At 39.8% G+C, this 12924-nt stretch overlaps 1 protein-coding gene across 1 annotated transcript in view; it reads left to right on the forward strand.

Annotated features, from left to right (window-relative positions):
• Nucleotides 1-12924, forward strand: part of LOC101601260 (nectin-3) — a 102166-nt gene that overhangs the window by 66085 nt on the left and 23157 nt on the right. The window lies entirely within an intron of this gene.

Below are 12924 nucleotides of genomic sequence, written 5' to 3' on the forward strand. Positions count from 1 at the left end.
TCTTCAAACATTTCTCAGAAATAAGGTAGATGATCAAGTTTTTCCCACAGATTCATAAGAAAAGTTATGTAAACATTGGAAAGGCAAAATTAGTACCATATTTGATGTTTTACTAGAAGCTTGTAGCTGAAGACTTCCTGTTAATATAGTTTCACTGACATACAGATTCATGGTCAGTTATGCATGTTAATACATTGACAACTGGAAACATTCAAGGATTTTGGTAGAGAGTGATGAAAAGGTGCTCCCTTGGAGCACTATAGTTTAGTTGCTTTTCTTTTCAATATAAGTGAGGTTACATTAGCCTTCCTTTGTTTAGCAACAGGTGGTTTATATTCTGATTTAAAATCCTGAGTATAAATATTAATCCACATCGTACATTTATTATAACATTGATCATAAAATCAGTTTAGAGTAATTTATTTGAAAGTATTGATTCATCATTTTTTAATCATGGATTAACACATTTTACTTGGTATTTGGGAAAATTTCCTCCACATATTTTAATTCTTTTATCCCTGGCTGCAGTTTTGGGGGGATGCATTTTGTTTTCTTTTGTGCTCACCCGCCTGGTGTATGGGTGGCTCCGTTCCCTGGCTCACCATCTGGTCAGTCCGCTGCCCGAGTGTAGACGTGGGCGGCGTCCTCTTCATTCGTTTCCACTGTCAGGGGCCTCGCTTTGTCTTACTCAGCGCACGCTTGCTGCTTTCAGAGCTTCCTTCCTCACCAGCCTGAACCTCACGTGCAAGTAAGTGAATGTAAGAATGTGTTAAATGTCAACACATTACTTCTTGAGAGGCATCGTGTTGGGAAAGGGCACCCATTTTACTGCCTCGTGGAACTAGTAAGGAGCCAGAGGATTTCCAGGTGAACTTTGGGAATTTTGTTTAGAGTATGATTAGATATTTCTTCAGAGCTGCCTTAATTGCATAGAATTTAAACCTTGGGAAAATTAATGATTACGTTTAATGGGTTCTTTGCATTATAAGTTGAATATTTATAAAAGCTAATAAATTAGAAAAAAAATTACTTGGCTCAGATGATGTGTCTTGGGTTTTAGTTAAGGTAATGTGACTGTTGTGTTTACTGTTGACACCCCTCAAATAAACGCAAAAGGAAGGTTATTTTCTGGGATCGATTGAGTTGGCAGTGGTACAAATGGCGATTTTTCGTAAGCTGGGATTCAAGAGAAGACTTCCTGCACAAGTCAGTGTGAAGGAGGGTTGAGTTATTCAGACACTGATTAGAGCAATTTAATAATAAGTTCGATACTGAGAGGCAGAAACTTGAGTAGAAATGAAGAGTTATATAGGGAAGTCATGAAAACTTTACAAAGAAAACTTATGGGAAATACCTTGCAAGTACACAGTAAGTATTGGTCTGCAGAAAGAGATCATTTAGCTTATTGAAATCAAGCATTTGAAAACAGGAATATACAAAATCTTTTGGGGTATAAAACCTATGTAGTCCTAGTAAATAGTGCCTATCTGTCTTTCTATCTGTCACTCTCAAATAAATAAATAAATAAATAATTTTAAAAAATAATAACTTCTATTTGAAATCATAGTTCCGATCTCCCAGAGATACTAGGCCTGATGACCCAGGCCTCATGCTCCGAAAAAGCCATGATGGCTGTAAAGAAGAGACTGATGCTGACACGGGGTGACCCTCTCCTCAAAGGAAATGATAGTTTATTCTTGAGGCAAATATGAGTGACATGGTCCAGACATGTACAGGTTACTCCAAATGTGTCCCAGAGTGTAAGCAGTCCTATGACATTTTCATAGCTAGGGAGCACGGGGAAATCATAAGGACATTTTGCAAATGCGTTGGAAGTGTGGGATAAGCTTGTTATAGCAGAGCAGGGAAATCTCTAGTGCAGGCCTCAAATGTTCTCTGACAACGTCCTTTTTTTTTCTTTCTTTCTTTCTTTTGTTTTTTTGAGGTAGAGTCTCACTCTAGCCCAAGTTGACGTGGAATTCACTTTGTAGTCTCAGGGTAGCCTCAAACTCACGGTGATCCATCTACCTCTGCCTCCCGAGTGCCGGGATTAAAGGCGTGTGCCACCACACCCAGCTTGATGACGTTTTTGACAAGCTGGGTCTGTTGATAGATTCCCAAAGGTCTACCCTGATAGTCGCAGGGTGTTAGATCAGACACAGGTGACAGTGAATGGGCACTAAGAGGACTAAAGACACTCCAAGGCAGTTTGGCTCGGACTCTGCAACATTCCCACTTTACAACTGATACATTCTAAGACGTCAAGGCTGCGTATGGAATCTCAGAAACACAGGTGTGCCTTTTTCGTCTGAGAGCATCAGTGCGCGCTGGCGTGCTCAGTGGCTGTCCTTGGGAAAGTGTAGGAAACAGCCGTTTCAGCACATACTGTATGTCTGCACTGACCACCAGCTGCTTCGGAGTATGGCACAAAACTTTGTCCCTGAGGAGGTTCCCTCCCTCCTACGGCAAATTATTCATGAAAATCAAGCCTGGCATGTGAAGAAGCACTTGTCGTGAGTGGGAAGGGTTATGCTGCAGAGGTGTCCGAGGTGGTGGCCCTCATGTGCCGGGAAGTAGAAGGAAAGTCCTGCCTGAGGCAAAGAACTTAAATGTCACCAGCTTACCGTGCTACTAGATGGACGTCCTACAGAAATGAGTCTTCATTTAGGAAACAAATATAAACTTAGAACAATAGAAGCTTTCTTTTATGGTGTATCTTAACATATAGTTCACACATGCGGATATTCCTTTAAAAAAAATATCAGCTGGGGAGATGGCTCAGCAGTTAGAGGTACTTGTCTGCAAAGCCTAAGGACCCAGGTTTGATTCCCCAGTACCAACAGAAAGCCAAATGCACAAGGTTGCACACGCGTCTGGAGTTTGTTTGCAGCGGCTAGAGGCCCGGGTGCACCCATTCTGTCCCCACCTCTCTCTCCCTGTTTAATAAATAAGTAAAATATTTTTTAAATGCTACAGAAATTTATGAACTACAAAAGTCCTTTCATTTCCCTTCCCCAGAGATCTCAGTTCCTTCCTCAGAGATCACTGCTAATGCAAATTTCAATATTCTGCTATTCTTTGTGCATGAATTCACTTTAAGCATGTATAATTCTTAATTAAATCTCCAAATACTCATTTAAAACATAATGGAGTCAGAGAATATATTTTACTCTGAAATGTGCTTTTTGTTAGTATGTATTCCATTGTGGACAGTAGTTTTTGATGGTGGCCAATATAGGAACCTTTGTCAAAACTTTCTGGGATTTCAAAATCTGAAGAACATCACGAACACAAATTTATGGAATCCCAATCTCGATTTGTTAACCTACTTGATTACTAGCGATTTAATACACATTCACGTTTGAGTTCTACTTAAGACTATCTAGTGCACTCTGGACTTTTTTTTTTAATTAATTAATTTATTTATTTGAGAGCGACAGACACAGAGAGAAAGACAGATAGAGGGAGAGAGAGAGAATGGGCGCGCCAGGGCTTCCAGCCTCTGCAAACGAACTCAGACACGTGCGCCCCCTTGTGCATCTGGCTAAGGTGGGACCTGGGGAACCGAGCCTTGAACTGGGGTCCTTAGGCTTTATAGGCAAGCGCTTAACCACTAAGCCATCTCCCCAGCCCCACTCTGGACTTTTGTAGCATCCCATTACATATAAAATTTACCCGATTATTTCCCTAATTTTTATAATAATTGCTATAGGGAAAACTTTTTTGTACCTTACTGTATATTTGGATTTACAAAACATATAAGCCAAGGAGTAGAAAGAACTATTGTGAACTTTCTTACATTTCTGTAGGGGCCAAATTATCATATCTTCACAAATAGCACATTAAAACACATTGCCCTTTCCAACACTGCTTAGTACAAGGTTTTATTGTTGCTTTTCTTGTAAATCTGGTAAGTGGGAAAGTAGCTCATTTGAACGCCTTGGAGGTTCTTGGATGAAGAAGATTCTGTTTCCGTCATCGATTGCCATTTCTAATTTGGTAAGCTCCCTGCTGGCATCATTGCCAACGTTTCAGTAATGTCTTAAACTTCGCTTATTAAATTTTTGGAATTCTGATATCCATAGTAGTTGTTTTAAAGTGTGTACATGTGTGCTCATACGTGTGAGTGTGCACATGCGTGAAGGTGGTCCTAGCGTTCCATTTTGGTTGAGGCAGGGTCTCTTGTTCAGCACTGTGCACCAGGCTGGCTGGTCAGGCAGGCGTCTGGGGATCTCCTGGAGCCCGGGGAAATGTTGGCGCGTCCGGCTGCACTGGGTGGAAGTGTGAACTTGGGCAGTCATAATGGTGCAGCCAGCACTTGTAACCGCCAGGCCGCCTCGCCAGCCCTGGACAGTTACCCTTTTTCTTACATCCATCTCCTGTGCTAAAGCGTCATGGTGTCATATAGGAAAGCAAGTTTTACAATTTTATGATATATTTTAAATATGAGATTTTTGTTTGTGGTCTGAAAATAGAGACCAGTGTAGCTAGTGAGATACCTGGTTGTTCAAATGCAGAAAAAGTTTTCCCTTTTCCATGGTTGGGAAGACTTTTTATAATAAATCTCTATATACTAGGTTTATTTCTAAATTCTTTATTATATTTCTATTGTGTACTCTTTATTAAACCCACGTAGCACAATTTTTTTTTTTTTCCTGAGGCAGGGTCTCACTCTTGCCCAGGCTGACATCGAACTCATGGCGATCCTCCTACCTCGGCCTTCCGAGTGCTGGGATTAAAGGCAAATGCCCCCATGCCCAGCTCAGCAGTATTTTAGCTAGTACAGCTTCACGCTGTGACTTTAATATACAGTGAGGCAAATCCTCGTAATTGAGTTGCTCTGGCTTGCTATGGTAACAAGTCTCACTGCGTACTCCTGACTGACTGGCTTCCAACTTAGAATCCTCCTGCTTCTGCCTCATTAGCACTGGGACCACAGGAATGGACCACACCGCCTTGCTTTGCCTTCTCCTGTTCTTCTCTGTTGTGTGTGGGTTCAGGATCTGCCCTTGGAGCCCAAGCTGGCTTCAACTGAAGTACCACATGCCTGGCCCCCCTTGGTGGTTCTTCTGAGCACTTAATATGCAACAGTACTGAGACAAATAGTTAATAAAAAGGAAAAATCCTGGTATTTGTAATTTAGTAACACACAGATGCCTAGGGTGACGTTTTTCTCTTTGCTGGAACATCTTTTTTGAAGTCCATTTGCCACAAAATAAAATGCTAGTATTAAAAATGTGAATTTAGGGCTGGAGATATGGCTTAGCGGTTAAGGCGTTTGCCTGCAACGCCAAAGGATCCTGATTCAATTCCCCAGGACCCACATAAGCCATATGCACAAGGGGCCTCAAGCATTTGGAGTTCATTTGCAGTGACTGGAGGCCCTGGCATGTCCATTCTGTCTGTTTCTATCACTTTCTCTCTTTCTCTCTCTCAAATAAGTAAAATATAGTTTAAAAATGTGAAATTTATAATGTTTTACATATGTTATCACAAGGCATAACCAGGCAACATCAGTGCAGTCAGTACAATGTACATAATCATTTCTGATGAATCCTATCGGCCCTTGGCAATCTTTGCACTTCTTCCTTTCCCAGCCTTCCTCCCTCCTTCACAGGGAATGGACTGCCTGCCTGCTCTGTGTGTGTCTCTATGTGCAGCAAGAAAGAGACATCCAAAGACCCCCGTGGCTACCTGGAACTACAGATAGAACCCTACCTATAAATGGAGAGAGAGAGAGAGAGAGAATCCGTAATATAGTGTGTGCATATCCATAATATAGTTTAATGTATAAATTAGGCATAGTGAGAGATTAAGAACAACAACAATAAGGCACAGTAATTACAGCAATATTATTATTGGAAAGATTATGTGCCTGTGTGGTCTCTCCTGAAACAGGAGTTAAGAAAAATGCGTTTTCAGACTGTGTAGCAGCCATCTCAGTGACTCTGTGTGATTTTACAAATAGTCATACAACACGTCATTTTTTAAGCCTTGATTATTTCACTTTACCTGGTGATTGTGAGATTCATATGTGGATCATTTTGTACCTTTTAGGGAGATAAACCTTGCAGATGTGCAACATTTTGTTTGTATATTTAACCTTTCTATTGATACATTATCGTCCTTGATTCCAGTTTGGGCTTGTTACAGACAATGCTGCAGGGACCATTTCTTTGCGAGCCAGGCTGTACACACATGCTGTCGTTTCTCTCGAACAAGCCTGCAGGAATGGAATAGCCGAGGAGTCTAGGACATGTCTGTTCACCTTTTTAAGGAAATGCGAGACTGTCTCCCTAAGTGGTTTATGACTTATGAACATCAGCGGGTGAGTGGCTCTAAGCCTTACGGCAGGTCACACGTTCATCTTTCAATATTTAGATGCCCCAATGCAGGTGTGGCCGTATTTCCTCCGGGTTCTGCTTGCGTGTTTTCTAGTGGCAGCGTGGAAGCGTCTTGCTTGTTTCTCTCTGGGGAAGCAGTGGTTGAACTACGCATTGCCGTGAGTGGGTTGCTCTCTGTCTTGTCTATTGGGTTGCTTGCTTGCCTTCTCTCCTCCTCCTCCTCCTACTTTGAGTTGCTTTCTTATGGGTGACTTTTGAGAATTCTTACCTATTTGAGTATAAGTCCTTTGTCAAATACATGATTTGTAAACATTTTCCCCATTCTGTTGTAATTTTCTTAACAGTAACTTGGAGAGCAACAGTTCTTAATTTCATTGAAGTACTATGTACAATGACATGTCAACATGCCGTGTTTCCCTCCGGAGTTGAAGGCATGGGGGACCTATTTTGTCATTCACTATTCTATTTAATAAAAAATGGTTGATAACATTTTATAATGCATCATTTTCCCTTTGTGAACTTTATGACCAGTTAGGGAACTAGATTTGCTAACAAAGACTCAAAGAGAGTTGTTTCCCTTAGTCAAAAGAAAACTTCAGTGTCTGCTGGACTCAGGAAACATGATAATCATAGTTTTTATCTTACCTGAGATATATACAAGTTAGAATGATTTAGCCGTAGTGGATCTGGCTTGTGGGAGAGCAGTTCTTGCCTTTTGTATGTTAGATTCATTTCTCAAACCAACAATTAGCACAACTAGTAGATTAATAAGATTTTAAAATGGGATATAAGTCAGTAACACATTAAATCAAATATTTCACAGTCATGTTTTTAACTGTTACTAGAACTACATAGGATCCAATAATCTAATTACAACTAAGAATATTTATACTTGGGCTGGAGAGATGGCTTAGCGGTTAAGGCACTTGCCCATGAAGCCTAAGGACCCTTGTTCAACTACCCAGATCCCACATAAGCCAGATGCACAAGGCGATGCATGTGCAAGGTCACACATGCGCACAAGGTAGTGCATGTTTGGAATTCAATTGTAAAGGATAGAGGGCCCAGCATGCCAGTGCTCCCTCCTCCTCTCTCTCATGCTCTATATACTACTACTAATAATAATAAAAGACAGTCTTATTTTTTGTAGGGTTTGCCTAAAAAGAATATTGATATTTAGTAATTTTTACTTGTAAGTTGTGGAACTTTTTAAGCCATTTATGGATATGTATAAACTCAAACTAATATAGGGAACCTGAAGATACGATTTCTAGAAAAACATTCTGAAATCATAACATTTCAGTATTTCTGTTGGTATGAAAATATTCAGATACTGTGAGCATCACATTAGATTGTTGATTTTTCAGATGTTGAAACTGGTTTAGTTTTGATTTGACATTTTGGTGATTGAACCTGGAACTTTGGGCTGAACACAAAGTCTGCCACTAGCTACAGGGTTTGAAGACTCACCGCGGTTCTTGTTTCTGATTTGTGCCTGGACGGCCTGAGTGGGAGAGTGAGCCCTGTTTCAGGAGGGCGGGAAGGGAGCCCCACACTTCACAACCATTCCTCCAGGTCCGTGTCTATTACTGTTATACATATCAAATTATGGAAAAGGGCTAAGTTCATTCTAGTCACCAGTATTCAGTACCAAATAAAGCAAGGGATTAGAAGAAAAATATTAAGTCAGTTATGTGTTCTGAACAATGCTGAGAGGAGAACAGCCAATTCATACTTTTCAGTGACTCCTAAGTATAACTCCATGGAGTTCTGTCTGCATCATAAACCTCCCGCTTTGTTTTCCCAGTTAATCTCGGCACTGACTTACACAAACTGATCTATTATTTTAGGAAATCCTGCATTCTCTATTTGTACTTGTCTGTGTACATTACTGCTTTTCCAATGTTTGTGTCTTCTTATTTACAAGCTCCCAGAAAGGAAGGCATGACTACCGCTTCCTGGTGGCCTTCCTTCGTATTCAGTGATCTGCTCATACGAAGACTACATTTGCTGCCTTGCAGTGAAGATTAAGTTAATTGTTCATAAAGTCAGTCACTCAGGCAGGCTGAAGAGACATCAGACAGAGGAAGGCAGGAACCCTATGCAAACCTGTGTGCTTCTGTGTAATGTCACTTTCATACTTAGTATCACTGACACTGAGTAAGAAGAAGAAACTTGCCTCTAGTTTTTTGAGATTAAGTGTTTTTTAAAGCACTTCATATACTGGAAGGATTAAGGTAGATGCAAAGGAAAGTTTTAGTGATGACTTACTGCCCTTTGATTAAAAAAACTAATTTATTTACTTTATTTGAAAAAGTGAGACAGAGAGAGAGAATAGGCATGCCAGAGCCTTGAGCCACTGCAAGTGAACTTCAGACACATGCACCACTTTGTGCGTCTGGCCTACGTGGGTGCTAGGGAATCAAACCTGGGTCCTTGGGCTTTGCAGGCAAGTGCTTTAAATGCTAAGCCATCTCACCAGCCCATCCTTTGATTTTTTTTTATAATCAGTTTAAATATCTTAAGCAAAATTGAAATTAACATTTTAATTTTTTTTTTTTTTAATTTGAGAGCGACAGACACAGAGAGAAAGACAGAGGGAGAGAGATAGAATGGGTGTGCCAGGGCTTCCAGCCTCTGCAAACGAACTCCAGACGCGTGCGCCCCCTTGTGCATCTGGCTAACGTGGGACCTGGGGAACCGAGCCTCGAACCGGGGTCCTTAGGCTTCACAGGCAAGCGCTTAACCGCTAAGCCATCTCTCCAGCCCAGAAATTAACATTTTAATTAAAATGAAATTTTAATTTGAGAATTTTTTAAATCTGAAGAAAGCACTTTTTAATTTTTATTTATTTATTTGCAAACAGAGAGAGAGGGAGAGAGAGAGAATGAGAATGAGAATGGCCATGCCAGGGACTTCAGCTACTGCAAACAAACTCCAGATGCATGTGCTACCTAGTGTATCGGGCTTTACATGAATGCTGGAGAATTCATGTAAAAGAAACTTGCCTCTGGTTTTTTGAGATTAAATGTTTTTTAAAGCACTTCATATACTGGAAGGATTAAGGTAGATGCAAAGGAAAGTTTTAGGGTTCTTAGGCTTTGAGGAAGGTGCCTTACCCACTAAGCCATCTCTCCAGCCCAAAGAAAAGCTATTTGAATTCATAAAAAAAATTTCTTTGAGCTTCAGTTTCATATGATACTCAAGTTCGCCTTGAGCTTGGAGGTCCTCTTGCCTCTGCCTCCTGAATGCCAAGATTACAGACGTGTGTCAATCACCATGTCTGCCTGACTTAACTATTTTAAATTTGTTGGTTATTTAAAAAAATAGGTAGCAGTGGTAGTTATAGGCCATAATTTTTAGCAAAGCCACCTGTTAGAAATGAGAAGTGCAATAGCCTGCATATGAGAGACATTATATTTCTAACCTCCCCCACAGGTACTGAAATCCTACAGGGTTCAACATTCTTGTATGAAATATATTATATTTGCATATAAGTTGTATACATCCTCTGGTGTACTTCAAATCATTTCTAGATTACTTCATGCAATAGAAATATTATAAAAATAGTTGTTAATATGCTATTCAGGAGAAATACTGAAAAGCTATATGCATTTACGTATGTATAAATTATATTTTCTGAAAAGTTTCTCTAACATTTTTCATCCATAGTTGGTTGAATCTGTAGCCATGAAACCCGTAGATACAGGGGACTGACTGAACTAAATTAAATTCAGAATACATACTGATTGAGAAAGCTTTACAATACCAAAATTTGAAAAAAAAAAATTCAAAGAAAATTGAATAGCTAGAATAACATAAGAATCATCTGATTTGAGTAGTCATGACCACAGTTGACCTTTGGTTGAGCTGACCTTAGTAATTTTACTTGTAAACACTGGATTATTCTGTTTCCTTATATGAGTTTGGAGATCTTTAACCTAGTCTCCTCTGGCAACCTGTCACCTAAGTTTCCATAGTTACTAAGCTAGCTTAGTACAAAGCTCCTATTCCGAGGCATGGTGGTAGACACAGTTATCACTCAGAGGTGGTGTTTTATCCCTGGTTCAATGTGGAAGGGAATGATTGCAAACTGATTAGCTGTTTCCTTTGGCCAGGCCAGATGTCCCCCACTCACTTCCACGTGCACTAGTTTATTTGACTTACTGATACCTGCTTGATCAGGAACGTGTTCAGAGCCGGCAGTGAGCCCACTGGTCAGTCATTCTTCCAAAGAACTCTGACTCCAGCATATGTGGTCTATGTGCTTTTACTGTAGACGTGTAAGTTTAAGTTAATCTTACAGTTGAGGATAAAACTGTCTCATTACTGAAGACTTAATAAAACCTGTTGTTTTGAGGTAAAGAAAGAAGGGGTTTAGCTGCAGTGGCTCTTCAGTTTGAATCGTTGATGCTCCCTTACAGATGTTTTGAAAAACCGTCAGGCCTGGTAAATCACTTCCACATTCACCAGAGCATCACGCTCCATGGCTGTACTTTCCTGCTGATTGTTACCAAGTACGAATGCAACACACTTACATTCGGATCAACCCTTGCAATGATTTCTGTCACAACCAAACAGTAACTTGAACTGTATATTAAATTCTTTTAGGCTATCTTCTGTAATTTTCCAAGATATTCGGCTTGAGACCTTTTGATGTGTCTAATGACTGTATAGTTGCTAATCTGTTTCTCCTACAGAGCTGGTCTCTGTGATAATTTCTTATCCATTGCTCCACTGTTTTCTTAAATACACTTTTATATATAGTTTTAGTAAATAGAGCTAAGACCAAAAGTAAAGGCTTCAAGAAGATAAATTTGAGTACTCAGTATGTAGAAGGCCTTTCTAATAGGGAAGTCTGTGTGAGAAATTGTTTGTAACCTTAGCTGTAGATTATATAAGTCAGTTCTGTCCCTGCCTCTTCTCTCTCTCTCCCTGTGTGTGTGTGTGTGTGTGTGTGTGTGTACACTTCTGTGTATTTATTGGAGGGAGTGAGTGAGAGAGGAAGAGTGGGAGAATGTGTGTGTGTGTGTGTGTGCATCTGTGTGCTTGCACACACACCAGGGTCTTCTGCCACTGAAAACAAACTCCATATGCATGTACTACTTTGCACATCTGGCTTTACGTGGGTACTGGGGACTCAAACCTGGGACACTGGGCTTGGAAAGCAAGCGCCTTTACACACTGAGCTATCTCTCCAGCCCAAGGCTTTCTTTGACTTACCTCTTGGATCTTTTTTTCTTTGATAACATGATACACAATAGTAAACCAAAAAGCAACATTAAGATCAGTGCTGTTCCGTTTTTTGTGTGATTCTAAGTATAACATTTAACTATAAAATTGGTTAGTATGTGAGTTAGTTTTTCATCCCTATAAAATAATATCTGAAGTTATAATTAAGTTGTAAAGACCAGAAAGAAGGTTGTTTTGACTCACCCTCATCAGTTTTGAGATTCTAGCTCATGATTGGTGGTTCCAGGGCGCTGTGCCTATGTGGAAGAGTGTAGTAAAGCTAGCCAGCTTTCCTCGTGACAAGAAGCAAAGGACAGAGGAGCAGGAGAGGATCTAGACCCCATAATCCCCTTGGAGGGCACATCTCCAGTTAGCTAGCTTCCTTATAGTCTCGTCTGCTAAAGGCACCAGGCCTTTAACAGCTGGCCAGTGGGGAGCATTCTAGGTCCATACTTTTAACAGTTCACTACATGTTGCTAATGCACATGTTAGTAGTAGTCAGCATTATTCCATATATGATTTGCGTGTAATCGTCAGAGCTGTTACCCATTCCAGACATTACTGGATCTTCTATAAAGCAGTTTAACATAAATAAAAGTTACCCCAAAGTGTTATAAAAAATTATTTTAAATAACAAAAATGTTGCCTTCTTAAGTATCTAAATTATATATTCTAATGTTTGGTGTACAATTCTGACTGCTTGGTTCCCATAAATGCTAGAAGCTTAAAATGTTCTTTGGTATCTTTACTATAGCTTAGCCAACTATGAACATCAGCTGAACTATTAAATCTATTAGATGCAGCATATTTCTTGTATTAGGTAAGTTTGGAGAATGAGAACAGTTATAGGTTTTCAAAATAAAATCCTTGCCTCTATAATGCTTTCCATCTTGAAATTTGTGCCACTTTACAGATAGTAATAATTCCAATTTTAGATGTTTAGTGGGAAGTAATTATTTAGTATGTTAGTCTTATTTATTAAATGGTATATAAATGTATTTGCTTGAGACATTTTAGTGCCTTATTCTTGATGTATGTGTTCCCATGGTAACCACAAATGGCCCTTTAGAAAAATGAGGTGATGTAGTAACTTTACCCTTAGGTAGGAGCTGAGAAATTGCAGGCTATTTCTATGGTTATTCCCCATTGAGATGCAGCTGCATGTAAAACTGTAGCAATGTGCTGGCATACCTACCATACAAGGTAATTGTATGAGTCCATAAAACCATGAAACATGAACTATAAGAAGTGTTAGGATGGCCTTAATTAAAATATAAAGTATTTAGTCTTTTAAGGACACCATTTAGAAAGCAAAGATAAAGTGCAGACTATAATACCTTGTAACCCA

The sequence above is a fragment of the Jaculus jaculus genome, chromosome 4 (assembly GCF_020740685.1).
Source record: "Jaculus jaculus isolate mJacJac1 chromosome 4, mJacJac1.mat.Y.cur, whole genome shotgun sequence".
Taxonomy (NCBI): Eukaryota; Metazoa; Chordata; class Mammalia; order Rodentia; family Dipodidae; genus Jaculus; species Jaculus jaculus.